The sequence below is a fragment of the Muscardinus avellanarius genome, assembly GCF_963383645.1.
Source record: "Muscardinus avellanarius genome assembly, chromosome: 10".
Classification (NCBI taxonomy): domain Eukaryota; kingdom Metazoa; phylum Chordata; class Mammalia; order Rodentia; family Gliridae; genus Muscardinus; species Muscardinus avellanarius.
The window spans coordinates 54,070,918-54,098,703 of record NC_137796.1 but is presented as its reverse complement, the minus strand read 5'-3'; positions in this window follow the sequence as shown (position 1 = coordinate 54,098,703).

Sequence of the window (27,786 nt, the reverse complement as noted above, 5' to 3'; positions counted from 1 at the left end):
GTTAACAAAGTCAGGGGTCTCATGGTTTCTGCCCTCTTTGAGGAAGACCTGTACCACCCTCCTGTGTCCTTGGGGAGTTTTAGCCTATCTGCTAGAAGTAATTTATTATGTAAACTTGTCTTTAAAATATGAAGGCCCTGGGCTACAACTCTTTTGTATTTGGTAATCACTTTTGGTGAGGGAACTCTGAATTATTTTATTTATTTATTTATTCATTTATTTATTTAATTCATTTATTTTGGTGGTAATGGGGTTCCTGGAAACCCTTCTACCTCTGGGCTACACTCCAAGACCTATTTTTTTAATATATGTTTTTATTTGGAAACAGGGTCTCAAGCCAGCGCGGCTGGCTTTGAACCTGCCCGATCCTCCTGTCTCTGCCTCCCAAGCGTGGGGATTACAAGCGTGCGCCACCACGCCCGGCAAGGAACTCTGAATTATTAATGAGGTGCCTGCACAGCACCCAGGCCCTGACTACTTTTTACATTTTGAAATTAATACCAAGGCTGGGCGTGGTGGCGCACGCTTGTAATCCCTACACTTGGGAGGCGGAGACAGGAAGATCACGCAGGTTCAGGTTCGAAGCCAGCCGCATTGGCTTAAGAGACCCTGTTTCGGGTGTATTCATTTCGAGTCACCCCCCATGCCATTTTGGCATGGGGCTGTATTTCTATTTTCTGTATTTCTATCTTTCTAATAAACTTCTTTAAATCTTCAAAACAAACAAAAAAAAAGATCATGTTTCCAAATAAAAAAAGTATACAAAATAGGTCTGGGAGTGTAGCCCGGAGGTAGAAGCACTTCCAGGAACCCCAGTACCACCAAAAAAAAAAAAAAAAGAAAAAAAAATTAATATCAAAGCAATTTTTCAATACTGGCCCATTCCCCATCAAGTAGGTTGATAAGAGTCTCACACTTGCTGAGGCTATCCTCGAACTTGGGGTCCTCTTGTCTCAGCCTCCCAAGTACTGGGATTACAAGTGTGTGGCATCATTTTTATTTTCTCTTTAAGACAGAATCTCACTAAATTGTTCAGGCTGGCTTCAGAGTTTCTATACTCTGGCCTCAGCCTCCTGAGTGGCTGGATTACAATTGACATATGGAAGTTCCTTCTGCCCCAATCCTTACACAAAACAGATAACATAATGTTAACTAATAAGTTATTTTCCAAATGTTTTGTTTAATCCCAGCATTCGGGTAGCTGAGACAGGAGGTTCCAGGTTTGCGGACAGCCTCAGCTACTTAGGCCCTCTTCTACTTAATGAGACCCTGTTTCAAAATAAAGAATAAAAAATAGGGCAGGGGTGTAGCTCAGAAGTCGAATGCCCTTGAGTTCCATCCCAGACCTGCAAATAACCAAAAATACCAAAAAAAAACCACACCCCAAAACAAATGTTTTGTTTTCCTGTCCTCACCTTATAACGAAAGTAACTTTGAAATGACCAATTTGCCTTTTATTCTTAGTGTTTTTTTTTTCTTTTTTCAGCCTTTTTTCCGTGTATAAAACCAGAGTGGTGACACATACCTATAATACCAGTATTTGGGAGGCTCATAGATTTGAGGTTAGCCTCAGCAATTAAGTGAGATCTTGTTTCAAAAAAAAAAAAAAATCAAAAGGAGCTGGGCGTAGTGGCACATGCTTGTAGTCTCAGCATTTGGGAGGCTGAAACAGAAGGATTGAGGTTCTTGGACAGCCTTAGCTACTTAGTGAGGCCCTTTGCAACTCAATGAGACCCTGTTTCAAAATAAAGAATAAAGCCGGGCGTGGTAGTGTACGCTTGTAATCCCCATGCTTGGGAGGCTGAGACAGGAGGATCGCGCAGGTTCGAAGCCAGCCTCAGCTACTTAGTGAGGCTCTCAGCAACTTAGTGAGACCCTGTTTCTAAATAAAGTATAAAAGAGGTCTGGGAGTATAGCCCGGAGGTAGAAAGCCTCTGGGTTCCACCCCCAGTACCACACACACACACACAAAAAAAAAGAATAAAAAACAGGGATGGTGGTGTAGCTCAGAATTAGAATGCCCCTGGTTTCCATCCCAGTATCACAAAAACAAAAACAAAAGCGGTGCGTGGTGGTGCACCTTTGTAATCCCCGCGCTTGGGAGGCAGAGACAGGAGGATCGCACAGGTTCGAAGCCAGCGTAAGAGACCCTGTTTCAAAAATATAAAATAGGTCTGGGAGTGTAGCCCGGAGGTAGAAGGGCTTCCAGGAACCCCAGTACCACACACACACACACAAAACCCCCAAAACCAAAAAACAAACAAACAAAAAAAAAACCCCAAAATTTCCATGCACAGAGCAGCTTGTAGCATACACCTGTTCTTTTGCATTGGGATGTTTTCTTCGGGTTTTTTCGTTTGTCCATTCCATGCATGTAGCTTAGGTTCATTACTTATTTTTTTGTGGTGCTGGGGATTGAACCCAGAGGCATTATACCTCTGAGCTATACCCCTAGCCCTATTTTTTTTTTTTCTTATTTTGAAACAGGGTCTAAGTTACTAAGTTACAGAAGGCCTCATCAAGTAGCTGGGGCTGGTCCTCCAGTCTCAGCCTCCTAAGTACTGGGATCACAAGCGTGCACCACCACATCCAACCTGGGGGTCTTTTTTGTTGTTGTGCTGAGCCCCAGCACTCAAGGCAAGTACTCTACCACTGAGCTACATGCCCAGCACATAGGGGCCTTATATTTGCTCCCAGAATTTGACTTTAATCTGCTTCCTCTACTCTTCTACCTTGCCACCTGGGCCCTGTCTGAGTCGCCTCCCAGTGTTCCTGGCCTCTCCTATCACCCCTTTACTGGAGGCCAGAGGCTCTTTAAAATTTATTTAAAATTGGGTATGGTGGTGCACACCTGTAATCCCAGTACTTGGGAGGCTGGGATAAGAGGATCACAGGTTTGACAACAGCCTCAGCATGTAGTGAGACTTTCATCAACTTAGTGAGACCCTGTTTCAAAATAAATAATGAAACATAGGCTGGGCGTCGTGGCACACGCTTGTAATCCCCGCGCTTGGGAGGCGGAGACAGGAGGATCGCGCAGGTTCGAAGCCAGCCGCGCTGGCTTAAGAGACCCTCTTTCCAAATAAAAAATAAAAAATAGGTGTCTGGGAGTGTAGCCCGGAGGTAGAAGGGTTCCATCCCCAGTACCACAAAAACAAAAACAAAACAAAACAAAGCCCACAAAAAATAGGTTTAGGGTATAGTTTGGAGGTAGAGTGCCTCTGGGTCCAATCCCCAGCAACACACACACACACACACACACACACACACACACACACACACACTATTTATTTATTTTGGGACTGGGCATTGAACACAGGGGCATTCTACCTCTGAACTATCCCCCCTTCCCCCGCCCCTAGCATAAAGTATTAGTTTAGAGGTGTGCCCTATCCACTTGAAATTGTACATCTGCAAGTTATTTTCCTAACTCTGTTTGCCTGCCCTAGACCAGAGCTGGGAGAGGAAGGACAGGTCTGTCAGTCTTTCTCACCTCTGGGCACTTGCCAGCCTCAACAACTGATTTGGGAGTTTTCTGGGGTGGATCAGCCAGTTTGTGGAAGACGGGTGAGGCAGTTTTAGAAAATGGGGAGCTGCAGAGGAGTAAGCCTAACAGGTTTGCTTAAAAAAAAAAAAAAAAAAAAAAAAAAGAAGAAGCTGGGGCGTGGTGGCGCAGGCTTGTAATCCCCGCGCTTGGGAGGCAGAGACAGGAGGATGGCGCAGCCTTTTTTAATTTTTTTAAATTTTTAAATTTTTTTATTTTTTTAATTTTTTTATTAAAAAAAAATAAAAAGAAATGTTCTAGGCGTGGGGATGGATGGAGAAGAGAGTGGAATCTGTTTTGCAAATGGTAAGTAACAGGAGTTAGCTCACTTACCTCTCTGCCCTGTCACCTGCTGCCTCTCTGTACAACTTTGGCCAAGTAGTCCAACGTCTCAGTTTTCCTCATCTGTAAACAGGGCTTATAACAGTATTTATTCCCCATTAATTTTTTTTTTTCGGTACTGGGGATGGAACCCAGGGGCATTCTACCTCCGAGCTACACCCCCAGCCCCTGTTTTTTATTCTTTTTATTTTTGAAACAGGGTCTCACTGAGTTGCAAAGGGTCTCACTAAGTAAGTAGCTGAGGCTGTCCGCAAACTATGATCCTCCTGTCTCAGCCTCCCAAATGCTGGGAGTGTGCATGAGTGTGCACCACCACGCCCGGCTCATTCTCCATTAATCTTTTGAAGAGGGTCCTAATCTGTCACTCCCACCTTGGGTTGAGGAGTTTGGGGCTGAAGGGCAGTAGGATATCTGCCCAGGGTCACCACGCTCATAAATGTCTGTGTTCTGGGGACCTTCCTGGACTCTGCTGCCCCTCTCTCCCTGTCTTTCCTGTCGCTCTCTGTTTGGGACTGTTTTGTAGTTGTGGTAGAGAATGGTCCCTCTGGGCTTGATGATGAAGAAGCACACCCCACTCTTCCTTTTTTTTATGATCAATTAACATCTCTGCGCCTGGAGTTTATTTCTTTTTAAAAATTTTTTTATTGGTGCCTTATATTCATACAACATATTGGGGTAAAAAACTTGTGTGTACAAACATGTACACATCGCTGATTTAACCCCTACCCAATTCCCACCCCATTCCCTCCCCGTCCCTCCCTCCCTTGCTTGGCTTAGTGGTTGACTTCGATATGTTTAAGTACATTGTGTGTTTTAGAGATTTTCCTCTTTCCCCCTCCTTTCTCCTCCTTTAGGTTGTCTTGTTTGCTCCTCTATAGGATTTCCTCTTTCAAGAGTTCCTCCTATGACCCATTTCTCCCTAACTCCCACATATTAGGGAAAGCATCTGATTTCTTATTTTTCGTGACTGACTAATCTCACTTAGTATAATGTCTTCCAGTTCCATCCATTTCCCTGAAAATGATGTAATTGAGTTTTTTTTTTACTGGCTGAGTAAAATTCCATTGTGTACATATCCCACAGTTTTGTAATCCATTCATCTGTTGATGGACATCTTGGCTGGTTCTGTAGTTTGGCTATGGTGAATTGTGCAGCTATGAACATAGATACACATGCATTAGTTTGGTAGTTTGGTTTCTTTTCTTTTGGGTAGATACCCAGAAGTGGTATTGCTGGATCAAATGGTAGATTTGTTCCCATTCTTCTGAGGATTCTCCATACTGTTTTCCAAAGTGGTTGCACTAATTTGCAATCTCACCAACAATGTCTTAGAGTTCCCACTTCTCCACATCCTCGCCAGCATCTGTTGTTGTTTGTGTTTTGAATGATTGCCATTCTAGTTGGAGTTAGGTGAAATCTCAGGGTAGTTTTGATTTGCATCTCTCTGATTGCCAGTGATGTTGAGCATTTTTTCATGCATTTATTGGCCATTTGAATTTCTTCTTTTGTGAAGTGTCTATTTAGTTTGCTTGCCCATTTTGTTATTGGATGCTTTGTTTTCTTAGTGTTGAGTTTCTTGAGTTCTCTGTATATTCTAGATATTAGTCCTCTATTGGAGGTGTAGGTGGCAAAAATCTTCTCCCATTCTGTTGGCTCTCGATTGAGATTCTTGATAGTTTCCTTTGCTGAACAGAAGCTCTTCAGTTTCATGTATTGATTCTCCTTTTAATTTGTTGTGCCTTTGGGGTCTTGTTAAGGAAATGTTTGTCTGTACCTATGTGTTGTAGTGTTGGACCTATGCCCTCTTCAAGGAGCTTCAAGGTCTCTGGTTTAATTTCCAAGTCTTTGATCCATCGTGAGTTGACTTTTGTACAGGGTGAAAAAGTGGGATTAATATCCAATTTTCTGCATCGCACCCCACTCTTCTGTCCACCTCCTCACATCCTGCTGGCTCCACCCTGGGTGTCCACCCTTGGTGCGCCCAGCCTCACAGGCCACGGCTACGGGCTGTAACCTCCAGGGTGGATGGGGGATTGGATCAAGGAGGAGGATGGGCCACAGAGGGACTGAAAACCCAGGGGAGGAGGAGAGTGGGGGGAATAAGGGAGGGATGGACAGTGATCCTGTCTCCTCTTTCCCATCTCCTCCCTGGGTTCAAATCCTGAGCTGGCTCGACTCAGCTACTTGGGAGGCTGAAGCAGAAAGATCAGAAGTTGGAGGCCAGCCTGGGCAATTTAGTGAGATGCTATCTCAAAATAAAATAATAAAAGAAGGGCAGAGTATATAGCTCACTGGTAGAATGCTTAACATAGACCAACAAAGCATGGTAGCACACACCTGTAATCTCAGTACTTCAGAGGCTGAGATAGGAGGACCGCAAGTTTGAAGCCAGCCTCAAAACTTAGCAAAGTCCTCAGCAACTTAGTGAGACCCTGTTTGAAAATAAAAAAGGCTGAGGATGTAGCTCAGAGGTAGAATGACCCTCAAATCAATCTCTAGTACCGAAAGCAAAAGAAACAAAATATACAGTAGATGTAGATGAGAACTGTTGAAAAAGTTATAAAACTGAAATGGGGTTCGGGCGTGGTGGTGCATGCTTGTAATTCCAGCATTCTGGAAGTGGAGACTGGAGGATCATGGTCTGTGGACAGCCTCAGCTACTTAGCAAGGTCCTCCTTCGCAACTCAGTGAGATCCTGTTTCAAAATAAAGACTAAAAAATAGAGCTGGGGGTGTAGCTCGGAGGTACAAAGCTCCTGGGTTCCATCCCCAGTACTGAAAACAAACAAAACAAAAACTGAAATGGGGTGTGGTAACACAGCCTGAAATTCTAGTACTTAAAAGCCTGAGACAGAAGGATCACAGGTTCGAGGACAGTGTCAGCAAGTAGTGAGACTCTCATCAACCTAACAAGACCCTTTTCTTTTCTTTTCTTTTCTTTCTTTCTTCTTTCCTTTCTTTATTTGTGGTGCTGGAAATTGAACCAGGGGCATTCCACCACCAAGTTACACCTCCAGCCCTGTTTTATTTTATTTTACTGTTGTGGTACTGGGGATGGAATCCAGGAGCATTCTACCTCCAAGCGACACCCCCTAGCTCCATTATTATTATTATTATTATTATTATTATTATTATTATTATTGTTATTATTATTATTTTGGTGGTATTGAGGATGGAACCCTTCTACCTTCAGGCTACACTCCCAGACACATTTTATATTTTATTTGGAAACAGGGTCTCTTAAGCCAGCAAGGCTGGCTTTGAACCTGCAAGATCCTCCTGTCTCTGCCTCCCAAGGACAGGGATTACAAGCGTGTGCCACCACGCCCGGCTTTATTGTTTATTTTTTATTTTTTTTATTTTTATTTTTTTTGATGGTACTGGGGTTCCTGGAAGCCCTTCTTCCTCCGGGCTACACTCCCAGACCTATTTTATATTTTTGAAACAGGGTCTCTTACGCCAGCACGGCTGGCTTCGAACCTGCGCGATCCTCCTGTCTCCGCCTCCCAAGCGCGGGGATTACAAGCGTGCGCCACCAGGGCAACCTCTAGCCCTTTTTAAGTTTATTTTATTTTATTTTATTTTATTTGGTGGTACTGGGGTTCCTGGAAGCCCTTCTACCTTAGGGCTACACTCCCAGACCTATTTATACTTTTTTATTTGGAAACAGGGTCTCTTAAGCCAGCCCGGCTGGCTTTGAACCTGCGTGATCCTCCTGTCTCTGCCTCCCAAGCACGGGGATTACAAGCGTGCGCCACCACGCCCGGCTTTATTGTTTATTTTGAAACAGGGTCTCACTGAGTTGCAAAGGGCTCACTAAGTAGCTGAGTCCATCTGTGAACTGCTATACTCCTGCCTCAGCCTCTCAAATGCTGGAATTCCCTGCTTTATTTTTAAACAAGTTCTCACAAGGTTAATGAAAGGCTCACTACTTGCTAAGGCTGTCCTTAAACCAGCGATCCTCCTATTACAGCTTCCCAAGTGCTGAGATTACAGGTGTGAACCACCACATCTGGCTGTGAGATCTTGTTTCAAAAATGAAGATACAGAGCTGGGCGTGGTGGTGAAACGGGGATTTCTTGAGAGGAAACCTGGCGTTTCCTCGAGATGAAATGGAGTTTCCTAAGAAGAAACTTCGAAGCGAAGAATGACACCCGCAGACCTCAGGAAGGGGAGTAAAAGGTTTATTGGAAGCAGCAGGGAATGGGGGGAGGGTGGCTGAACACCCCAAAGGGGCTGGAACTCTGGGTCCAGCAGCTGCCTTCAGGACAATACTTGAGAGTAGCCCAAGCTGAATTGCCTTCGGGTGCAGGCTGCTTTCTTCCAGAGTCCATGCGATCTGCCAGAAGGGAATAGAGAAAAGTGGCCGAACACCCCAAAGGGGCTGTCGGGTCTCTGTTGTCCAGTAGCTGTCTTCAGGTCACTACTCGAGTGTCGCCCGAGCCAAGTGCCGTCAATTACAAACTACTTCCTCCCAGAGTCCATGCGATCTGCCAGAAAAGAGGTGCAGGTCACTCCTAGGGGCCTGGTCAGCCTTGATGTCCAGCAGAGGCTTTCAGGTCACTACTCGAGTGTCGCCCAAGACACGTGTCTTCAGATACACTCTGCCTTCTCTCAGGGCCAACACGACCTGCAAGATAGAGAACAGCTCCTCAAAAGGGGAAAGGGTCCCGAAAGGGAAAAGACCCAATTTGCTGTCCGACTAAGGCAAAGGCCTGACCATTTGCGACCTCTTTTGGTTAGGGTGACTTTGGGAATTCTGGGAATCAGCTCTCAGGATTTGCATAGAGTATTTGCAAGTCCTTTGAAGAATCTCCTTTCAGGAAAGCCAGACTTGTTGGGTGGGTTTGTTGATTAGTAAACAGATGGCTTTGTGAAGCTCTGGTCCTTTTTATCTCTGAGCCTTTGGAATTTCAGGTATTTGTCGCCCCTCAGGAAACTAACTTTTTCTACTGAGGCCTTTTCCCTATCTGCCTATTTCCTTTCTATCTCCTCAGTGGCGCACACTTGTAATCCCAGTGCTTGGGAGGCTAAAACAGGAGGATCACACAGGTTTGAAGCCAGCGTCAGCTACTTAGTGAAGCTGTCAGCAACTTAGTGAGACCCTGTTTCTAAGTAAAGTATAAAATAGGTCTGGGAGTATAACCCGGAGGTAGAAAAAGCCCCTGGGTTCCACCCCCAGCACCACACACACACAAAAGCCAACCCCCCCCCAAAAAAAAAAAACCAGCCTGGTATGGTGGCACACACTTGTAATCCCAGCATTTGGGAGGCTGAGACAGGAGGATCATGGTTTGTGGCCAGCCTCAGCTACTTAGTGAGGCCCTTTGCAACTCAGTGATACCCTGTTTCAAAATAAAGAATAAAAAAATAGGGCTGGGGGTGTAGTTTGGAGGTAGAATGCCCCTGGGTCCAATCCCCAGTACTGCAAAACAACAACAACAACAAAAACCCCAAACAAACAAACAAAAAAACAACAGGGCTGAGAGTATATCTTGGAGGTATAATGCTCCTGAATTCAATCCCTAGTACCACAAAAACACACAAAACAAAGGTAAAAAACTAAAAAAGCAAAACAACCAGAAATCCAAACATGTTTGTGACTTTCTACAATGTCAAAATTTATTGATTAACAATGAATTCACAAGCTACATATGTCACTTTCACTGGTTATTGGTATCTATTCAACCAAAGACTCATGGTTTAGTCATGAGTTTATGGTGTAGAGAAAGGAGGATCGCAGGTTTGCGGCCAGCCTCAACTACTTAGGCCCTCTGCAACGTAGTGAGACCCTGTTTCAAAATAAAGAATACAGCCGGGCGTGGTGGCGCACGCTTGTAATCCCCGCGCTTGGGAGGCAGAGACAGGAGGATCGCGCAGGTTCGAAGCTAGCCCCCGCGCGCTGGCTTAGGAGACCCTGTTTCCAAATAAAAATGCAAAAATAGGCCTGGGAGTGTAGCCCTGAGGTAGAAGGGCTTCCAGGAACCCCAGTACCACCAAAAAAAAATAAATAAATAAAAAAATAAATAAAGAATACAAAAATAGGACTGCGGGTGTAGCTCTGAGGTAGAATGCCCCTGGGTTCAATCCTTAGTACTGCAAAACAAACAAACAAAACCCCAAAATAAAAACCAAACCAAATACTTATGGTTCACATGATGGCACACAGAGGCAATTGCAACTTCATTTATTCTATTCTTCTTTTCTTTTCTCTTTTCTTTTCTTTTCTTGTACTAGGGATTGAACCCAAGGGCATTCTACTTCTGAGCTACATTCCCAGCCCTATTTTATTATTTTTTTATTTAGAAACTTACGGTGAAACTATTATGGTGCCCCTGTTGGGCTCCAAAACTGTAACAGTAAGATGTAGCTGCGTAGCTGGGCGTGGTGGCGCACGCTTGTAATCCCAGCATTCGGGAGGCTGAGACCAGAGGGTTGCGGTTCGCGGACAGCCTCAGCTACTTAGTGAGGCCGTCTGCAACCCAGTGAGACCTGGTTTCAAAAATAAAGAATAAAAAATAGGGCAGGGGGTGTAGCTCAAACCGGAAAAAAAAAAAAAAAAAAAAGATGTAGCTGCAGGTTCTTGTTTAGCTATGTGTAGAAAACAATAGCCAGAACTCCTCTTTTTTAGCTGTAGGCTTAAGCGATTTTTTTTTTAATGGCACTGGGGTTCCTGGAAGCCCTTCTACCTCTGGGCTACACTCCCAGACCTATTTTATACTTTTTTTTAATTTTTGGAAACAGGGTCTCTTAAGCCAGCGGGGCTGGCTTCGAACCTGAGCGATCCTCCTGTCTCCGCCTCCCAAGCATGGAAAAATAGAAACAGAACTTAGCACTGTGTCATAGAGAGTGACAGAGTGGAGTGCCTTGAAAACAAGTCATTGAAGTTTTTGGATGCAGAACAGTTTTATAGATACATGGTCTTCTGGCCTGACTCGATCCACCCCTTTTCCTGGGCAAGTCTTTTGATGTGGGGACTGCTTCCTGTAAGCCTGCCCTGTCTTTGGTACAGACCCCAGCCTTTTGTTACACCCCAAAATGTGTTAATTGATTATTGGAGTCTGGGATCTCTTGAAGGCCTCGGGCATCCTCCCACACTGCTGGGGAATTTTGCTTTTCTTAAAAATGTAAAAGACCATTTGGCTCCCTCTATTTTCTTGCTAATCACCCTTGGTGCCTGGAACTCAGCAGGGTCCCTTCCCTGTCTGAGTGCCTGTCTACACCCAAGTTCTGGCTTTCTAATACCAAAGTTATTTTCAAATACATCTTGAAGCCATTTCCCAGTAATTAATATTACTTAATTCCCAGCACATTAATATCAAAGCTATTTTTTTTTTTTGTGGTACCAGGGATGGAACCCAGGGGCGTTTCTACCTCTGGGCTACACTCCCAGACGTATTTTATACTTTATTTGGAAACAGGGTCTCACTAAGTTGCTGAGAGCCTCACTAAGTAGCTGAGGCTGGCTTCGAACCCGTGCGATCCTCCTGTCTCAGCCTCCCAAGCGCTGGGATTACAAGCCTGCACCCAGACCAAAGCTATTTTAAAATGTATTTTGAAGCCCTTTCCCAATACTGGCACAGAAACAAAGTCTCATTAAATTGCGGAGAGCCTCACGAAGTTGCTGAGGCTGGCTGATAACCTTCGGTCCTTCTGTCTCAGTCTCTCCAAGTACGGGGATTACAGGCATGCGCCACCACGCCCAGCTCTACTCTTAATTTCTATTATCTGCAACACTTCCATCACACATCCTACTTCACACAATGCCCTACATTACAGAAAGGCCAAGATGGGTCAGTGTGGCCTCTGGGGCTTCAGGAAGCTTTGCTGAGAGGGATGTCAGAGAGCAGAGAGGAATGCCAAGGTGATCAGAGAAGAGCTTAACAACGCCAGGGCTCAGAGGGGCTGTGGGCTCAGAGGTCATCTTGGAGAGGGCAGGAGGAAACCACTGAGCTGAACCCGGGGCAGAATCGCGGGGCCATTGTCCTGGCGATTTTTCTGGGCGAGGCTCCTGACCAGTGACCAGATGCCAACGTGTCCAGTCTTGGGCTCCTCCTTTTATGGGTCTCAGGGGAGGAGGTTGCTCTGTCTATGGTTTGGTGTGTTTACTATGCTTCTGTGTCCGGTGTTCCTGATGGGGTTTGTGATGTTCAGTTGCCTGCGTCTTTCTGATTTAATGTTATGTTCACAGGTGATCTCATTACTTAGCAAAATTTACTTATCGGCCAGTGCCTATGGTTGTGCTGGGCAGATGGTGGTTGTTGACCTGTACAAACAAGGTGCAGAGTTGTTCTACTCAGCCCTTGAGCTCCAAATGGAGGCAAGTTCACGTGCACCTGTAATCTCAGTACTTGGGAGGCAGAGACAGGAGGATCACAGGTTCGGGGACAGCCTCAACAATTTGGCAAGACTCTGTCTTAAAATTAAAAGCAGGCCAGGCATGGTGGCACACGCTTGTAATCCCAGCGCTTGGGAGGCTGAGACAGGAGGATCACGCAGGTTCGAAGTCAGCCTCAGCTGCTTAGTGAGGCTCTCAGCAACTTAGTGAGACCCTGTTTCCAAATAAAGTATAAAATACGTCTGGGAGTGTAGCCCAGAGGTAGAAAAGCCCCTGGGTTCCACCCCCATTACCACTAAAAAAAATAAATAAAAATTAAAATAAAAAAAATAAAATAATTAAAAGAATAAAAATAAAAGGGCTGGGAGGCTGGTATCATAGCTCAGAGGTAGGTTGCCCCTGGGTTTAATTCCCAGTATCAACATAAAGTAACTCAGGGCTAGGCACAGCCTGAACACTGCTCTTCTGTACACCAGAGCTGGCCACTGCCTGCAAGCCATTGGGTTCCTGGCTTCAATCTCCAGCACCACAAGGAAAGAAAATCCTCACTGCCCTTGAGCTGTGCAGCCTCGGGCAGGTGGCTCTACCTCCCTCAACTCCTTCTCCAGCAAATCCAGATGGTACATTAGTATCCCCTTCAGAGGATTACGGGGAGCGTATGACTAATGCCTGTATGGGGTCGAGACAAATCCTGCACACAGTGCCTGCCAGCTACAGTTCTGGGTACTTGCTATGTGCCTGGCATGTCACCAAAATCTCACACCGGCCCTGAAAGCAATACCCTTATTATCTCCACTTCATTTTGATTTTTCAAAGAAATTCAGTTACACACGTTGGAGATGATTATTGGCTCATTACAAAATTCAAAGACAAAAGAATTCCCTGTCTCATTTCAGCCCTCCCTGTCCATCCGGAAGGCTCTTGGGGTTACTAAGGTTTTCCTCAAGCTGCCAAACTAGCCTGGGCTGGTTCCATTGTTTTGCATCTTTCTAGAAGGTGAGGCCCACCCTCAAAGAGTAGGGAAAAGGTCCCTGGCTCTGTCTCCACCTGTGTTATTCTGTGGGAGTCGTGATCTCCTTCCCACACCCATGTCTTCAAAGCTAAAGTAAATTCCACCTCAATTCCATTTTATATTTCAACATGCCCCGGCTTTCGGAATAAGGAGTGGCTGGAGAGGATCCAGGGGCGAGTTCGCCAAGGCCTCCCATGCACCCGGTATGGAAGTTCCCATGGAACGCCTGACTTCAGCTTCTTCCACACAGAGGCGAGCTGCTGTGTGCCCAGGTGGGGCTGGGGGAGGCCAGGGACACAGTGGGGAAAGAGACAGTCCTGACCTCAGGGAGCTCAGTCCAGTAGGGGAGACAGATCAGTCTGCAGTTTCTCTCAATAATCAACTTGAAATACACCAGAGAAATACATTTGGGGGTCAGACATTTAGAGTCTGGTGGGCTACACCTGTCATTTAGAGCTTGGTAGGGTACACCTGTCATCTCAGTAGTTAGAAGGCTGAGACAGGAGGACCTCAGGTTTGAGACCAGCTTCTGAAATTTAGTGAGACTTTCTATACAACTCAGTGACTCTGTCTCAAAATAAAAAAAAAAATTAAAAGGGCTGGGTGTGTAGCTCTGTTAGAAAGCCCTGGGTTTGATCCCAGTAACCCCCCTCCCCAATAAAATTCACTAGTGAAGTTATCAGAAACATTGGAGGGAATATTTAATGATACATTAAATTTCTGTAATCATTTTAGGGTTATTTATGTTTATTTCAATTTTTTGAGTTGACTTTATTTTTGTGGTATGAGGGACTGAACTCTGGGACATTCTACATCTGGAGGGATGGAACCTCCAGCTTCCTCCTCCTTTTTTTGTGGTACTGGGGATGGAACCCAGGGGGATTCTACCTTTGAGCGACACCCCCAGCCTGATTTTATTTCTTATTTGGAAACAGTGTTGCTAGGTTGATGTGAGTCTACTACTTGCTGAGGCTGTCCTTGAACCTGCGATCCTCCTGTCTCAGCCTCCCAAGTACTGGGATTATAAATCTGTGCCACCACAACTGGCTTCCAGCCCTATTTTTCTTTATTTCTCTTTCTTTCTTTCTTTCTTTCTTTCTTTCTTTCTTTCTTTCTTTCTTTCTTTTCTTTCTCTTTCTTCCCTTCTTTCCCTGCAGTACTGGGGATTAAAGCCAGGGCCATTCTACCTCCTAGCTCAATCCCCAGTACCAGAAAGAGAGAGAAGAAAAAAGAGAATACCTTATTTGATTCCCATTATAAAGGGGAGAAAATAGAGGCCCAGGAATGTTTCTGTCACTATTTTCAAGTTTAAGGTTTGAACTCTGTTTTATTTGAATGCAAAGCCTGTGCAATGCTGCCTGCAGACCGAGAACTGTTTTTTTTTTTTTTGTTCGTTTGCTTTTTTTGGTAATGGGGATTGAACTCAGGGGCATTCAACCTCTGAGCTACATCCCAGCCTATTTTTTATTCTTTATTTTGAAACAGGGTCTCACTAAGTTGCAGAGGGTCTCACTAAGTAACTGAGGCTGGCTATGAACCTGTGATCCTCCTGCCTCAGCCTCTCAAGTACTGGGATTACAAATGTGTGCCTATTAGAGACTGTGTGTGTGTGTGTGTGTGTGTGTGTGTGTGTGTGTGTGTGTAAAACTGAGGTTTGAACCAGGGGCATTTTACCTTTAAGCTACATTTCCAGCCCTTTTTTTTTCTTTTATTTGAAGTAGGGTCTCTCTAAGTGGCTGAGGATGGGTCTTGCTAAATTGCCAGGCTGGCCTTAAACCTGCAGCCCTCCTTTTTCAGCCTCCCAATCACGGGTATTACAGTAGCGCACCACCTCACCCACTAGAGGCCCTCTTATCTATCATTCTTGTTTTTCTAAGGGCAGATTGGGGCCACAAGTCTGAGAATGGCTTGCACAAGGCCATCCACCCAGTCAAAACAGCTGTTAGGGAGAGAGGGGGAAGCTACAAGCCAGAGTGGCGGTTTCCTTGTTGACACTCTGATATCCAGGAGTTGGCACCAGTTCTTTTGAAGATAAATACTAAGGCAACTAAGGTATTTAGTAAGTTGAAGGTGTTTATTTACTAAATTGAAGGAGTTTCTTAATCTCTCCACCTCTCTCACTTTCTTTTTTTAATTCCCTAGTCCTAGGGATTAAACCCAGAGCCCCTGCATACATGGTAGTGAAGGGTCCAAGAATCGCCCACCAACCCAAATAACGAAGGACTCACAAGAGATGTAAAACCAAGCAGGGCTTATTGTGTTGCAGCTCTTACTGACAAGCCAGGGTCAAGTCTCCTTCACAAGCCTAACTGTCATTCAGAGGAATTGTCTAGCAGCTACCAGAGGAAAGCTTCCTTCTGGCCAGGCTAACGTTCAGCCTCTTAGACAGTAAGCAAGTGGTCAAAGCTCTACCATGAGCCCAAAACAGACCTTACTTTTATAGTCCCAGAAGGGGCGTTCACATTGGGATACAGCCAATAGGTTTACAAGTGCAGCCATCTTGTTCTTTGCAGCCATCATGTTCTTTGCATCCATCTTGTTCTTTTGAAACATTCTTAACAGAAACACACTTTGGAAACATTCTTAACAAGTTCCAGACACATTGGAAACATTCTTAACAGAAAAACAAGTTCCAGACACTTTAACTTACTTCTATATCCTAATTTTATGAGGGGAATGGGATGGCCCTCTCAATACTCTTACAGTAGGCAATCTCTAGAGATGAACTACACCACAGCCCTTTTCCTTTGTTTTGAGATAGGATCTTGCTAAATTCCTGATGCTGGCCTTGAACTTGGATCCTCCAGCCTCAGCCTCTTGAGTGATTACAAGTTTAGAGACCTGTCAATACAAGTTTGTTCTTTCTTTTCTTTCCTTTCCCTTCCTTCCTTCCCTCCCTTCCTCCTCTCTTTCTTTTTTCCCTCCCTTCTTCCTTTCTGTTAGAAAATATAGAGATAAAGAAAAACAGAGGAGAACAGGCTTTTTCATTGGAGTGGAGCGTGGGGGGAGGACCGATTGGGAGAGAGTCCATGGAGAGTTGGAGCCCCCTCTTTTATAGACTAGGGGCTTTTTGTGGGGCATTAGGAGTGAGGGAGGGTGAGGCAGTCATGCATTTCTCTGATTGGTGGTAAATTTATGGGTGGGAGGGCGGCAGAGGGATGGTTGGGGCATTTTCTCGCCTTTCTTTCCAGAAGTCCTTTGTTCTCGACCCCCTCTGGCCAGGCCTCATAGTACCCTCACTCTCTCTCTCTCTTTCTTAGTCCCTCTCTCCCTTTCTTCCTTTTTTTTCTTCTTTTATTGGTGGACTGTAGTCATACATCTTAATGGAATACAATATGATAGAGACATAAATACACACATCACTCATTGAGCCCTTCCCCAGTTCCCACCATGTTCCCTCCCCCTCCCTCCTTCTCAAGCTTGGCTTAGTGATGGACTTTGAGATAGTTGTGAATGTACATCATGTGCATTAGGGAATATCCCTCTTCCCCCTCCTATCCTCCTCAGTTAGGTCACCTTATTTGCTTTCTTTCTTTCTTTCTTTCTTTCTTTCTTTCTTTCTTTCTTTCTTTCTTCTTTCTTTCTTTCTGTCCTAGGGATTGAATATAGGGGCCTTCTACATCTGAGCTTCATCCCTAGTCTTTTAAATTTTTTATTATTATTATTATTATTATTATTAATTTTCCGGTACTGGAGATGGAACCCAGGGACATTCTGAGCTTCATCCCTAGTCTTTTTATTTTATTTTATTTATTTATTTTTTGGTGGTACTGGGGTTCCTGGAAGCCCTTCTACCTCCGGGCTACACTCCCAGACCTATTTTTACATTTTTATTTGGAAACAGGGTCTCTTAAGCCAGCAAGGCTGGCTTCGAACCTGCGCAATCCTCCTGTCTCTGCCTCCCAAGCGCGGGGATTACAAGCGTGCGCCACCACGCCCGGCATCCCTAGTCTTTTAAATTATTATTATTATTATTATTATTATTATTATTATTATTATTATTATTATTCCGGTACTGGGGACTGGGGATGGAACTCAGGGGCATTTTACTTCCAAGTTACACCCCCAGCCCTATTCTTTATTCTTTATTTTGAAACAAAGTTTTACTAAGTTGCAGGAGACCTCACTAAGTTAGCTGAAGCTGTCCACTAATTTTTTTATTTTTAAACAGGGTCTTACTAAGTTACCACACGCTTTCCTCAAACCTGTGATCCCCTGTCTCATCCTCCTGAGTACTGGGATTGTAGGTGTGGGCCAACATGCCTGGCTAACTCAAGTTTATTTTCTTAGAATTCTGGAGGTCAGAGTCTGAAATGAATCATAAGGGATGATGATCAAGGTATTGGCAGGGCTGTTCCTTCTGGAGGCTCCAAGGGAGAGTGTTTTTGCCTCTTGCAGTATCTAGAGGCTGCCAGCATTCTTTCTCTGGCTGCATGATGTTAATCTCTACTTCCGATGCCATCTCTCCTTTTCTCACCTTGATTCTTCTGCTCCCTGTCATAAAGACCCTTGTGAGAGCCAGGTGTGGTGGCGCATGCCTGTTTTCCCAATACTTGGGAGGTTGAGACAGAAGAATCACAGGTTTGAGACCAACTTCAGCAATTTAGTGAGACTCTCAGCAACCTAGTGAGACTCTGTTTCAAAATAAAAAACAAAAGCAGGTCGTGGTGGCACATGCTTGTCATTCCAGTACTTGGGAGGCTGAGCCAGGAGGATTGCAGATTTGTGGCCAGCCTCAGCTACTTAGTAAAGAATATAAAATAGGGTTGGGGATATGGCTTGGAGGCAGAGTGGCCCTGGGTTCAATCCCCAGTACCAGTATGGAAAAAAAAAAATTAAGGCTGGGGTATCTTGGAGGTGGTGTAAGACCCCAACAAGAGCCAAGCCAAAATTGTTTAATGCTCTGAGTTTTTCAGGGAGTTAAAGTAACATCCTGCCTACCCTAAATGTAGCAAGCACAGACTGCAAGCATAGGCTAAAATCCTGCTTACCCCATGGTAAATGTAGCGAGCATAGACCAACATCCTGCTTAACCTATAGTCAACATCCTGGATCACTGAGCCCCACTCCAGACAAAGTTGCAGTCTCGTCACACAATAACAATGGGCCTCTCCCTATCCTCAGCCACCTGTGCGTGCCTTTGCCTTTACAAACAAACCCCTTATAAGTTCAGCTCTTGGTCGCAGTTCTGGGCTGAGTGCTGGACCTAGTCCCTAGCCTGACTTAAGTGGCCCTGAGTTCAATTTTCAGTAACACACACACACACACACACACACACACACACACACACACACTCCTATGAGATGGGTGTGGTGGCACATGACTCTAATCTCCGGAGCAGCTAAAATAGGAAGATCAAAGGTTAGAAGCCAGTCTTAGCAATTTAGTGAGGCCCTGTTTCAAAATAAAAAATAAAATATGGCTGGGGGGGTATAGCTCAGAGGTAGATTGTCCCTGGGTGCAATCCCTACTGCCGAGAGAGAGAGAGAGAGAGAGAGAGAGAGAGAGAGAGAGAGAGAGAGAGAGATCTCTGACCACATAGTGCTATCAGGATAATCTGGACTATTATCCTCTACATCTGCTGCAAAATCTCTTTGACTGCAGGCCATGGTGTCACATACTTGTAATCCCAGCATTTGGGAGGCTGACACCTGAGGATCGTGGTTCGCGGACAGCCTCAGCTACTTAGTGAGGCCCTCTGCAACTCAGTGAGACCTGGTTTCAGAATAAAAATTAAAAAATAGGGCTGGGGGTGTAGCTCAGAGGTAGAATGCCCCTGGGTTTCATCCCCAAAATCTCTTTTACCAGTAAAGGACAGATTTAGATTTCAGGCATTAGGAGGTGGGCTTCTTTGCCATTTCAGCCATCCACACTAGGATGTGGAAGATTCAGGGCCTCGGTCTCCTAGGGGAGTCCTCCAGGATACGACCCTGAGTCGCCTTTGGTGAGAATTCTCTCACCACTCGCTCGCTCTCTTCCCCTCCCCATGATTCTTTCGTTTAGTTATCATTGTTTCTAGTTAAGTCGATTAGTGCATGTTTTTATTATTATATGGCTATTCTATTAAATGTAAGAGAATCCGTATCTGGGGCAATCAGCTGCCACTAACTGCTTTTCCTTTTCCTCATAGGCATGCTTTTATTGAAGTTAAACGCCTTGCCTTGTCTTTCTTTTGTTTGCTTTCCCAAGGGCTTGTTAGTATTTCAACCCTAGATGATGATGATGATGATGATTATGATGATTTTTTGCGGGTCTGGGGATGGAACCCAGGAGCATTCGACCTCCGAGCTACGCCCCCTGTCCTATTTTTTATTCTTTATTTTGAAACCGGGTCTCACTGAGTTGCAGAGGGCCTCACTAAGTAGCTGAAGCTGTCCATGAACCGTGATCCTCCGGTCTCAGCCTCCTGAATGCTGGGATTACAAGCATGCGCCACCATGTCCGGCTTATTATTATCACTATTATTATTTTTACGGCACTGGAGATGGAACTCAGGGGCATTCTACCTCCGAGCTACACCCCTAGCTCTATTTTTAGTTTTCTTTCTTTCTTTCTTTCTTTCTTTCTTTCTTTCTTTCTTTCTTTCTTTCTTTCTCCTTTCCTTATTTCTTTCTGGTGGTCCTAGGGTTCCTGGAAACCCTTCTACCTCCGGGCTACACTCCCAGGTCTATTTTTATACTTTTTGATTTGGAAGCGGGGTCTCCTAAACCAGCACGGCTGGCTTCGAACCTGCGCGATCCTCCTGTCTCCGCCTCCCAAGCGCAGGGATTACAAGCGTGCACCACCATGCCTGGCTTATTCTTTATTTTGAAACAGGGTCTCACCAAGTTGCAGAGGGCTTCACTAAGTAGCTGAGGCTGGCCGCAAACCTACAATCTTCTGACTTAGCCTCCAAAGTACTTTGGTTATTTATTCATTTCTTTAGTAGTACTGGGGATTGAACTCAGGGATACTCTACCATTGAGCTACATCTCCAGCTTTATTTTTTATTTTGAGAAAAGGTCTTGCTAAATTGCTGAGGCTAGCCTTGAACCTTCAATCCTCTTGTTTCAGCTTCCCAAGTACTGGGATTAAAGGCATATGCCATCCGCCCCCCCCATTTTATTTTTTATTTTTTGTGGTACTGGGGATTGAACCTGGGGCATTCTACCTCAAAACCACAACCCCAGCCCTATTTTTTATTCTTTATTTTGAAACAGGGTCTCACTGAGTTGAAAAGGGCCTCACTAAGTAGCTGAGGCTGTCCGTGAACCGTGATCCTCCTGTCTCAGTCTCCCAAATGCTGAGATTACAAGTGTGTGCCACCACACCCGGCAGCCAATCCCAGTTTAGATGAACACTCCTTAAATATTAACAGGTCTATTGCAGAGCTGAACAGGGAGCTGACCTAAAGTTTATGGTATAAAGGAGACAGATACAAAATGAAGGCAGAGATGCCAAGCTTTATCCGGTCTTTAGTGACCCACAGGGTATCTGTAGGCCCGAGTCATTGCTTTGAGCAAAGGCAGCCTCTCCAAGCCCCTGCTATATTTTCAAGGACCCCAAACCCACACATACTCAGACACAATCGTGAACATCACCCTCCCCCTCCTTCTCAGGCCAAAGGCTCCTCAGGTCTCCTCCAGTATAAGAGGTAACATTCCAGTTATATAGAGCACAGGAACTTACCAAGCAACTTGTTTTGACACATCAGTATGTGGCTCAGACCAACACGCCTGTGCTGCAGCTGACAGTGGACCTTTGGATCATAAATCTGTTTCCTGCCTCTGATGGACTCACATCATCAGTACATTTGTGGAAGCAACAAGGGTCTGGTAAGGTTCGATAAGCCTGCCAAGGACAATTGACAGTGTTAGGGTCCGAGAGTCGCCCCTTCCCCAAATAACAAAGAACACACCAAGGATGTAAATCACAAGCAGAGTTTATTGTGTTGCAGCTCTTACTGGCAAGCCAGGATCAAGTCTCCTTCACAAGCCTAACTGTCATTCAGAGGAATTGTCCAGCAGCTACCAGAGGAATGCCTCCTCTGGCCGGGCTAACGTTCAGCCTCTTAGACAGCAGGCAGTGGTCGGAGCTCGACCCCGAGCCCAAAACAGACTTTACATTTATAGTCCCAGAAGTGGCATTCATATTGGGATACAGCCAATAGGTTTACAAAGTAAACAAGTGCAGCCATCTTAACAGAAAAACAAGTTCCAGACACTTTGGAAACATACTTAACAGAAAAACAAGTTTCAAAAAAGTTCCAGACACTTTAACTTACTTCTATATCCTAATATTTTAATTTTATAAGGGGAGTGGGATGGCCCTCTCAATACTTATATTCCTAATTTTATAAAGGGAGTGGGATGGCCCTCTCAATACTCTTACAACAGCACTCACAGACATCTCTAGGAGCCCTATAAAAGACCAGCTGCTTTGACACACAATGTGCTGAGCTTAGCTTACACCATGACTTCCCTCCCGCCCTGCTCTTTGCTGATGGGGGTCGGTATGGCTCTTCAGCCTTCTTAGTGCCCAGGCCAACTGTGGAATCTCCTCTTCCATTCCTGGACTTGGTTCATTCTCCCTCTCCCCCTGCTTGCTGGTCATTTTTAGTTATTTGTTAAGTATTTGAAGTATTCTAAGTTTGGGGATTTGTATATATATACACTATATATACAAATAAAAATATATAAAATACTTTTTTTGTGGTACTGGGTATGGAACCCAGGAGCATTCTACCTCTGACTACACCCCTAGCCCTATTTTTTATTCTTTTTTTTTTTGTGGTCCTGGGGTGGAACCCAGGGGCTTTTCTACCTCTGGGCTATACTCTCAGACCTATTTGATATTTTATTAAAAAACAGGGTCTCACTAAGTTGCTGAGAGCCTCATTAAGTTGCGAAGGCTGGCTTCAAATCTTTGCAATCCTCCTGTCTCAGCCTCCCAAGTGCTGGGATTATAAGCATGAGCCACCATGCCCGGGTTATTTTTTATTCTTTATTTTGAAACAGGGTCTCACTGAGTTGCAAAGGGCCTCACTAAGTAGCTGAGGCTCTCCGCAAACCACAATCCTCGTGTCTCAGCCTCCCAAATGCTGGGATTGCAAGTGTGCACCATCATGCCCAGCTTTTATTCTTTAATTTGAAAAAGGGTTTCACTGGGTTGCAAAGGGCCTCACTAAGTAGCTGAGGCTCTCCACGAACCACAATCCTCGTGTCTCAGCCTCCCAAATGCTGGGATTGCAAGTGTGCACCATCATGCCCAGCTTCTATTCTTTAATTTGAAAAAGGGTCTCACTGAGTTGCAAAGGGCCTCACTAAGTAGCTGAGGCTGGCGGCGAACCTGCGATCCTCCTGTCTCATCCTCCCAAGTGCTGGGATTACAAGCGGGCGCCACCACACCTGGTTCTTGTATGTTGTTTAATGTACTTGTTCAGCCTAAATTGTTAGATTTGCTAGGGTGAAGTGTGTTGTTTGATGCTAATTCATAGCTAATTGGTGTTTTGCAAAGCAGCCACCCTGCATCCGAAACTAGTTTAACCTTATTTATAGAATGTACTAATAATTTCCTGCATGCTATAACCTTCGAGTGTTGAATAAACCTCTTGACATTGTAGAAAGACAGAAATAGTGTGTGACATGACTTCTTGGTTTTAGGACCTTGTGGCCTGTTGCTCATGACAGCAGGGCTCTGTGACCCTCTCTGGCCAACACCTCCACCCCACTTGCCCTGTCTTTCACTCCCCTCCAAGGATCAGGACCTGTTCACCAGGTGATCCTGTGAGCATACAGACCACAGCTGGTAAAGCTGAGGCTCAGAGGTGAGGGGACAGGAAAGAATGGGAGAGGACAGAAATTGCTTAGTGGTGAAACGGGGGTTTCTTGAGAAGAAATTCAACGTTTCCTTATGGGGTTCTTGTCTATGGTGAACGAAGAATGACACCCGCAGACTGCAAGAAGGGGAGTAAAAGGTTTATTGGAAGCAGCAGGGAATAAGGAAGATGGCTGAACACCCCAAAGGGGCGGTTGGAACTTTGGAGTCCAGCCGCTGCCTTCAGGACATTACTTGGGAGTAGCCCAAGCTGAATACCTTCAATTACAGGCGGCTTTCTTCCAGAGTCCATGCCATCTGCCAGAAAAAAGGAGCAGGTCACCCCTAGGGGCCCTGGTCAGCCTTGATATCCAGCAGAGGCCTTCAGGTCACTACCTGAGAGCAGCCTGAGCCACGTGCCCTCAATTGCACTCTGCCTTCTCTTGGGGCTAACATGACCTGCGAGAGAGAGAAAAGCTCCCCAACAGGGAGAGGTTCCCAGAGTGGGTAACCGTCCTGATGGTCGGCCTAAGCTTTGCCGATGTCTGCGAGTTCTTTTTTGGGTTGCGATAACTTTGGGATTCCAGGAATTCTGGGAAGCAGCTCTCAGAACTTGCATAGGGTATTTGCAAGTCCTTGAAGAATCTCCTTTCAGCAGAAGTGAGAGACTTGCTCTAGGGATGTCTCCTGGGTTTGTTGATTAGTAACCAGATGGTTTTGTGAAGCTCTGGTCCTTCTTATCTCTGAGGCTTTGGAATTTCAGATACTTGTAGCCCCTCAGGAAACTCAGGAAATTAGCTTTTTCTACCAAGGCCTCTTTCCTATCTGCCTATTTCCTTCTACCTCCTAAGTGGGAGGAGGAAGCTATAGAGGGAGAGATGATGATAATATAATCCCATTTAGTTCTCAAATTCCCCGAGGGACTGGATATGCTGTCGAGCTGCCTGTAATTCCGGTATTTAGAAGGCTGAGACAAGAAGATAGCAGGTTCAAGGTCAGCCTCAGCCACTTAGAGAGACTCTCAGAAATCCAGCGAGACCCTGTTTCACAATAAAAAATAAAACAGGGCTGTCTATTTCTGTCTTTCCACAATGTCAAGAGTAAACCTCAAAGGTTATAGTGAGGAGATAGAAAGGAAATAGGTAGATAGGGAAGAGGCCTCGGTAGAAAAAGTTAATTTCCTGAGTTTCTTGAGGGGGCGACGAATATCTAAAATTCCAAAGGCTCAGAGATAAGAAGGACCAGAGCTTCACAAAGCCATTGGTTTACTAATCAACAAACCCAGGAGCCTCCACCAGAGCAAGTCTGACATTTTACTGAGAAGAGATTCTTTAAGAACTTGTAAATACCCTATGTAAATTCTGAGAGCTACTTCCCAGAATTCCTGGAATCCCAAAGTCACCATAACCAAAAGAGGACACGCAAATGTCAGGCAAACCCCTAGCCGGCCAACAAATTGGGTTTTTCCCTCTCGGGACGCCCTTCCCTTTTGGGGAGCTGTTCTCTTTCTCGCAGGTCATGTTAGCCCTGAGAGAAGGCAGAGTGCAACTGAGGGCACGTGGCTCGGGATGCTCTCGGGTAGTGACCTGAAGGCCTCTGGTGGACATCAAGGCTGACCAGGGCCCCTAGGGGTGACCTGCACCTCTTTTCTGGCAAATCGCGTGGACTCTGGAAGAAAGTAGTTTGCAACTGACAGCACTTGGCACGGGCAACACTCGGGTAGTGACCTAAAGGCAGCTACTGGACACCAGAGACCCGATAGCCCGAGTGGTGTTCTGCCACTTTCCCTATTCCTTTCTGGCAGATCGCGTGGACTCTGGAAGAAAGCAGCCTGCAACTGAAGGCAATTCAGCTTGGGTTACTCTCAAGTATTGTCCTGAAGGCAGCTGCTGGACTCAGAGTTCCAGCCCCTTTGGGGTGTTCATCCATCTTTCCCCATTCCCTGCTGCTTCCAATAAATCTTTTACTCCCCTTCCTGAGGTCTGCAGGTGTCATTCTTCGCTCACCGTAGACAAGAACCCTGTAAGGAAACGCCAAGTTTCTTCTCCAGAAACTCTGTTTCATCTTTGATGAAACACCAGGTTTCTTCTCAGGAAACCCCCGTTTCATCTTGGGGGTGATAAGTAAAATAAAAAATTAATGCGAGTAAAATAAAAATAATGTGAGTACGGCGGAGTGTGAAAAACACGAGAGAGGTCCGGCACATGTGGCATGTAAAGTTTTAATGGCATGGCTCTCCCGGGGATCAGGGCAAGGCACCATGGGGCCCGCACGCCTGTCCGAAGCTTGAGGACGCGGGCTCTCCTTTTCAAGGTATGCATCTCACGAGATGGGGGTTTACTCGCGGGAACACCCACTTCTCGCGGGGGTTTCAGCCCCTCCCTTGTCCTGCAGAGGTCATGTGACACAAAGTCACATGAGTGCAGGACCCAACTTATCATTCCGGCCTTTTGATGGTAGGGATAATGGATGACGTTGGACCCTCTAGCTTCTTCCTGCTGTCAAGGGGCGTCGTCAGGGGCCCCAGGCCGGGAGGAGTCGGGAGTCCAGTCCCCCAGAAGGGGGTGCAGGTGGGTGCATAGCTGCAGTGCGAATTGGAGGTTACCTTGGACAGCTTAGTGATGTGTGCTTGAGGAGGCTTGAACAGGCAAGGGCTATTAAAGAAAAAAAAAAAATCATGAGATTGAGCAGGCGACCAAAAAGGAGACTGGCTTACTCAGTACCTGGAGAGCTACCCTGAGCTGGCAAAAAGGATGGAGGTTGAGGGATCCAGGAGCCGTCAGTCTTCAGCCAGGCTGAGTAGGGCCAGCAGTGGGGCCTAGTCTGGAAAGGTGCTCCCCCTGTGTTGAGGCACCTGGGGCTCATCCTTTTCCAAGGGCACTGTTCCAGTGGCCCTCCTGGCCACACACCGAGCAGTCTGATTGGTAGGCGTGGCTTTGCCCCACTTGAGGCAGGCTCCTGGAGGTAGTTGTTGTTGCAGTCCTCCACACCTAGGTGGCGCTCCAGAGGGCTGAGCCGCCACCGCCAGCTGAAGGGCAGCTACCAGGGATCTGCTTTTTGGCAAAGTCGGAGTGTATGCTCCATTTCCGCCTGTTTCTCTCTGGAATTAAAACTTTAGATGCCATGTTAAGGTTCTGTCAGCTGCGACGGATCTACACTCACACACAAAGAGCGCGTCCCAGGGCGGGTGTCCGGCAACGCAGACTCCCCATAGGCAGACAGAGGATGTCACCCCAGCCCCGGCCTGGCCCCGGCGTTTCCCACAGCACCTAGGGCGTTCCCAAGCGGGCCGGAAAGGGAGCCAGAAGCCAAGCGCGTTTAAAACCTTGCGGAGCGGCCGACAGCCACCAAAAAAAATTGTAGTCTCGTGGGGGCCACGATGGCGACTGTGATGTCACCAGGCAGCGACTGCATGCCATCACAAAATGGTGGCTGGTGGGAAAACAAATGGCAGCTGATAGAGGAGAGCATTTGGAGGGATACCAGACCACTTAGAAAAGTTCCTAACTATTCCTGGGCCACCGCAACCCATTTCCCAACTCGTATCAAGGCAGACAGGCAGAGCATAGAGATGTGGGCATCTGCTAGTATAAAGGTTCGACTCCCCATAATTGGTTCGCGGGCGGAAACGAAGAACAGGAAACGGGCGTCCCCAATTTCCCTGCTCAATCGTTCAGAAACAGAGGTTAAAAGATAGGGAAGAACGTCTTCATTCCTTCTCAAAACCGGAGGATGACCTGGTCATCCGGAGGGTGGTCCCAGTGGACCAGGGGACTATGGGTCACCAAGCGCTTGGATTTTGGGGTCCCAGTGGACCGGAAGACCCAAGTCCGGAACCCGCTAACCAAGGGAAGGAGGCAGTTTACCGGAGTGAAGTGTTGCCGGCCAGCGCTGGCTGCAACAGAAGCGCTGAGAAGCTGCTGGGGGCGCGGTGGAGCTGGGGCGCGTGGATGCCAGTGGCTGGTGTGGATGGCACTGGCGGCTGGCGCAGGCGGGATCAAACGGTGGCATGCAGGCGGCATGGCTTGCCGGGTTTGTGGCGTGGAGACAAAATGGCTTCCAGGCACGCAGCAGACGCTGAGGCTAGGCCCCGAGGAGCACCGCCAGTGAGCCTGGCTTGGGCGGGCGGAACGGAACAGCAGCAGCGAGTAGAGCTACGCCTGGCACGGGTGACTGTGGCGGACACTGAAGCTGGCTCTGCGTCACCCAATGAGCCTGGCTCGGGGCGGGCGGGGCAAACCGGCCAGAGGTCCCGGCAGTGACCGGAGCGCCGAGCTGGAATGGCGGTTTTAGGAGGTCCAAGCAGCAGGCAGAGGTCCTGGCCCGTGCAGGAGGTCGGCAGGCAGAGCAGGTGCCAGCATCACCCAAGGAGCCTGGCTCCGGGCGGGTGGAACTGGCAGCCTGGCGGCCGGGGGAGCCTGCATACCCCGGCAGTGGTGGTTGCGGCCGCAGTGGCAGTGGAAGATGGCCGTCGGCGCTCCAGAAGAGAGCACACGGGCGGGAAAAGATGGCCACCGGCTCTCAGCAGAGCGCGGGGCCGAAAAGATGGCCTCGAGCTCTCAGCAGAGCTCAGGGCTGGAAAGATGGCCGCGGGCTCTCAGCAGAGCTCAGGGCTGGAAAGATGGCCGCGGACTCTCAGCAGAGCCCGGGGCGGGAAGAAGGCCGCCGGCTCTCCCGGAGAGCGCGGGGCTGGGGAAGAAGGCTTACGGTCCGGGCAGGCACGGGGCGGCAGCGGCGGCAGTGGTGGGAGCAGCGC